The 5,645-nt window shown below is 40.6% G+C and overlaps 1 pseudogene; it reads left to right on the forward strand.

The window, feature by feature from the left end:
• Nucleotides 1-1,132: 1,132 nt before the first annotated feature.
• LOC123801361 (small nuclear ribonucleoprotein Sm D2 pseudogene) lies at nucleotides 1,133-4,136 on the forward strand (annotated as a pseudogene).
• Nucleotides 4,137-5,645: the final 1,509 nt, after the last annotated feature.

Genomic DNA, 5,645 nt, shown 5'->3' on the forward strand with positions numbered 1-5,645 from the left:
TTTGACTCGAGTACATTTATCTATGTGTATCCAAACACATACTCATTTATCTTAGGATTCTTTTTTCTAATTAAATTGCAAAGGGGCAAACATTTCAAACCTAGAGCAGGGTGTTCTCATTTATTATTGAAAGAACATGGTGATCTCCAAATACATCCATACATACACACAGAGAGACACATCATGGATTCAGACCCAGGGAAAGGTTGCAAGTATTTGCTCAGTTACCATGAGCTAGGAGAGCGACAGTAACTTACTTACAGACTTCAAAGGTTATCATCCACAAAATAAATTAAAGCGTGGACTGGCTGACTATCCAGAAAGGATGGATTGTGACAAGGCCAATTTAGACAATTCTCCTCTTTACAGTGGGTCTTTTCAGCCTCAGAACTCCTTTTTGTGAATTGAAGATGGGAGCAGTATAAAAGAGAGCTGATGGAAGGAGATGTCCACCATGGTCTCCCCTCCCCAGATGGAAGAAAGATCTGGGCTCAAAGTCATTTTTGAGGGATCACAAATATTCCACAGAACTAGAGATCAGGATATTCAAAACAATCCTGTCCTCTTATACACTAAGATTTGTTTGACTATACATCTCCTAGCCCAAGGATAAGCTCAAAACCACTAGCCTAAAATGTGTGTGTCTTGCAGAGTTTTGTAATCCTTAGAATAAGTATGAGGCAGAATCCTGAATATGCAAAGATTAAGTTATTATCTATTCTGGGATCATGGCATGACTAACCATATACTCTGAAATTCTAATCAATTAAACTGAGCCATTATTTATTATTAATTTACTATTCTTTACATACAATACATAATTGAAGTCAATTTAGTACATAATTATTTCCCCAAAATATGTGGTCCCAAAGTGTTGCTGTGAACTAGAAATCAAAGGAAATTCATGGTCCACCCTAGCAAGAAACCAGTTTTTCATTCAGCCAAGCAGTCATTTGCTTATTCATACAGTCATATCACCTGTGAGTCACCCAATATGCCAGAGAATATTTTCTAGCTTGGTTGCCAGCTAGAGAAAGGTAATTTAAATTAGCATAAGACTCTTTAGGAGACATAAGTGGTCTGAGAGCACAGCCACCATCACCATGAGCTACCCAACAAGCCCAAGAGTGAGATGACCCTGGAGGAGCTGCAAAAGTGGGAGCAAGAGGAGTTTAACACAAGTCCATTCTCCATGCTCACCCAGTCAGTCAGGAATAACACCTAAGGGTCCATCAACCGTGGCAATAACAAGGAGCTCCTGTGTTGTGTGAAGGCCATTGACAAGCACTGCAACATAGTGCTGGAGAATGTGAAGGTGATGCAGACCAAGATCCCCAAGAGCAGGAAAGGTAAGAAGTCCAAGTCAGTCAACAAGGACCCCTATATCTTCAAGAGGCTCCTGGGAAGAGCCTCAGTCATCACGGTCCTACAGAACCCACTCACTGATGGCCTCCACCCTGTTGTCAGAAATCACTCTGCTATGCTGCAAAGGCCTGTCCTTAATGATGGAAATAATACAGTCCTGTGTTTTTTCTTTATAAATACACAAATAAAGTTTTGAAGGAAGAAAAGATGGAAGGAGAGGGAAAAGGGAGGAAGGGAGGGATGGAGAAAGGGAAAGAAGGAAAAAGAATACACTGGCTTAAAAAAACAAAATGTGGAAAGGACAACCTTGGAAGTGCCTGGTATCAGGGACTTCAGTGATGCTTCCTGGTATTTCTTCTTGTGATTCTTCTCTCTGCTTCTCTCTGTGTGCTGGTTTCTGACCAGCATTTCCAACACGCATGAAGGCTGGCCACCTGTAGCTTCAAACTTACATCCTTACAATCTCAGAAACCAAATTTTCAAGCTCTGGTTAGAAAAGTCCCAGGAAAAGTCTTCTTGTCCTGGCTCATAACAGGTGCTCTCCCTGGGATGAATCTCTGTGGTCAAAGTCTCATAAGCAGTTACCAACTCCCAGTGTAGAGCATGGCAAGGAGCAGGTCTAAGAGAAGAGAAGACTACTATCTCCAAGAGGAAAGAAGAATACTGTGCAAACAAAACAGAAAATGTCCACCGTTCCCATTCAACCTATAATGTTTACAGATTGTGAAGACGCCTTTAACTTGAGAATTGAAAAAGATAATGGAAGTCCATGGCTCCAGCTTTCCACCACTGTGTTCAGTTCTGGGTACAGTGTTTTGTTTGTTGGTTTGTTGGTTTGTTTGTTTGTTTGACTGATGAGAGAGAGAGAGAAAGAGAGAAAGAAAGAGAACACACGAGCAAGGGGGGAAGCAGAGGGAGAGGGAGAGACAGAATTCCAAGCAGGCTCCACGCTCATTGTGGAGCCCAACACAGGGCTCAATATCATGACCCTGAGATCATGACTTGAGCTGACAGCAAGAGTCAGACATTTAATGGACTGAGCCACCCAGGTACCCCCCTGGGTACCATGTTTTAAAGGAGGAGGGACAAATTAAAGGAGTGTCCAGAGGAATGATGGCATTTGAAGCTGTACCTTACAAGGTTTGGTTAAAGGAATTGAAATTTACTATCTTGCAAAAAGGAAGACTAAAGAAATGCAAGGGGCAAAAGGCACCTCTTCCATGCAGAGGAAGGAGCATATTTACTCAATGCTGCCTAATTATAGGGGCCATAAATATGCCTACAGGATTCAGAAAGGTAACATAAGGGTATGAAACTAGCCAGATATTTGAAAAACAATAGTGCATGTGTGATAGTTAATGGCTAGTGACAGCCACAGGATGTGGAAATCCAGAGGGAGTGGAGGGCTGTGGACAACTGCAGAACTTACGCCCCACCTAAAGGAAGCAGCCCCCACTCAGGTCCATATCATTGTTGTCCTGTAGGAATGTAGGTGCAATATTGCAAGATCTTTCTTTTTCAATAAAAGCCAGAAAACCTGATTTTTATGTAAAATCTCTCAGTGTCTCCAATGTTGGTTCATTATTTTTAAAAACAAAATACAATGTTGAAAGGGATCCCCCCTTGGGGCCTCAGTTTGGAATATCTGCTCTAGAAGGTAAAACTAGCACTAGTGGATCAAAGTTCTTAAGAATCAAGTATTTAGTCTTTATAACTGAGATATAGTTTAGTAACAAGAACTCTTCAATCATGATGTAGTAGATGCTTTGTGAGGTAGTAAGCACACACTAAATAGAAGCTGATGAACATTATTAAGGAATATTGTAGAAATGAATCCTGCATTAGGTGGTCTGACTACTCATAATAAAAGTTTATAGATTGACTCTGAAATTTTTGAAATAAGATCAGGAAGTATTCTCTGAAACAGATTCTAAAGTAGAAGACAACATTTGAGGACTATATAATCTACTTTGGATTTAAAACACTGCTGAAAGAGACAGTGGAGAAGACCAACATAACACAGTATTTCTAAATGGAGGCAAGAAAGACCACACTGAAGATACATATATAATACACGTCCTGGCAATGGGATAGGATTTTAATGGACATAAATCCAAATCTCTTTCTGTCTAGTTGCAAGAAGAAAAGGAAAAAAAAAAAAAAGGCTTCCTAGACCTGTGACATGTTTTAGGATGTTTGGACTGAGGGAAGTGTGGTTTTGGGGGCTAAGTGCTCTGGATTCTTATACTCAGTCTGTCACTTGTGAGTCATATGACCATGGACAAGTAACATCCCCCACTCTCCAAACAACTTAAATGATTTGCCATCATTTCAAATTCAATATTGCTAAGATAATATTCCCACTTTTTTTCTTCTCAAGTTCCCTTTCTTGATTTCCTCATGTCAAGGGAAGCAGCAAAATCTGACCTCTTCCTAGACTCCAGGGGCCTATCATTTGCCCGCTGTCATGAAGAGAGGTCTCTGAGATGACATCATGAGCAATAAGCTAAAGAGAAAATTCAAGTTCTTGGTATAATGGACAAGGTAAGGAACTTCCACTTGAAACCAAACACAATGAGGTGCCCACAGGAAGCAGATCAACTGCTGAGCCACAGGACTAGTAAAGGTATACTCTGGGCATTACAAACCCAAATGGAAGCTCAGAAATTACCTCTACAGAGTCTGGATAAGTTCTAAGACAGGGCCCACCTCTTCCCATTTTTGCCTGTAGGATTTTGGGCAAGGGAGAAGCTTTTATCTTCTACTGGTAGCTGTGTCCCTCAAACTTCAATGTAAAGTATGTATCTAACAAACTCAGTGATAACTTCAGATATATTTTTTTAAAGATTTATTTATTTTATGGGGGGGACAGACAGAGGGAGAAAGAGAATCCCAAGCAAACTCCCCACTGAGTACAGAGCCCGATGCTGGGCTCTATCTCACGACCCTGAGATCATGACCCAAGCTAAAACCAAGAGTCAGATGGTTAACCCACTGAGCCACCCAGGCGCCCCTTTAGGTATAGTCTTAGAGGGAAAACATAATCCTTATTAAAAAGCAGCTGTGTGACTCCGAACACTGCCAATGCATAGCCTGGATACATTTAATTATTTTTTAAAGTGACTGTGGAAAAATTAATTGAAGGGATAATGGTCAATGTCACCTTAACATTTGTTTAAAAGTGGTACACATAAAATTAGCCTTCAAAATTTACTGCAAGATTCATTTCCCTTTCTGCTAAAACATAACAAAGATGCCACGAGACTAAAATGCTTAGTTAGTCTGGGAGGTTATACTGTTGCCCCTTGTATGTAGGAAAGCTAAAAAAAAAAAAAAAAAACTTTTTCAGACAATTAAGGTCACACAAACAGTCGTTGACAAGCTCTTACTAGTAAAATGTTTCTGCCTTTCTCAGTAGGATTGCCCAGCTACCATTTACATGATTTGACTAATAACTAATTAATAATACACAATGCCTGCATTTTAACTGAGAGGCAGTTTAGCAGAGTGGATAATAGCCTGACCTCCCGGAGCCAGGCTGCCTGGGTTGAAATCCCAGCTCCACCACCTACTAGCTGGTAAGTCTCTTAACTTCTGTAGAGTGTCCTCCTTTATAAAATTGTAAACCTACATGTGTAGTGAGAATTAAATAATATTTATAAGACAGTGCCTAACACATAGTTAGCACTAAGTAACTGTGAGATATTATTATCTCTTGCCTCATAGAATCCATGTGTCCTGCAGATATTCGCTAGGCTCCTTCCTCTGTCCCAGACACCGTACCAAGCACTGCATCAGGCACTGGAACACGTGTAGCATTTTCTAAACTAGCAGCAAGAGTTTCATTAGTGTAGGCAGTGCATTCTCAAGAACAAAAACTAAACAGTAAAGTGGAAGGAGGTGCAAGCCTCCTTCTATCGAATTAAATGCATAAATTAGATACTACAGAGTATATTTCAATGGGTGGTCACCCATAATCTACTTGCAAAATTTGCAGTTAGACAGTGACCCACTCAGGTGGGTTTTGCAACATCTATGTTAAATTTGCATCTGGCTTAAATTTCTGTATTAGATGATGCTTCTAATTTGTGTTTTGGGTTAAGGCCCAGCTCCCAATGTGTGGACAGAGAGTTACAAATGAGGAGTCGTGTTATCAGAAGGCACGCGGGGAAAGGAGGGGAACAGAGTTTTGATGTGAGTGTGGTGTGCCAGTTCTCATATGTCTATAGCCCAGGCCAAAATCTGCCCTCAGTTATGCATGCACAGCTTTCATTGACGTC

Source organism: Ursus americanus, chromosome 2, assembly GCF_024610735.1.
Source record: "Ursus americanus isolate L20-20 chromosome 2, mUrsAme1.1.p, whole genome shotgun sequence".
Lineage (NCBI taxonomy): Eukaryota > Metazoa > Chordata > Mammalia > Carnivora > Ursidae > Ursus > Ursus americanus.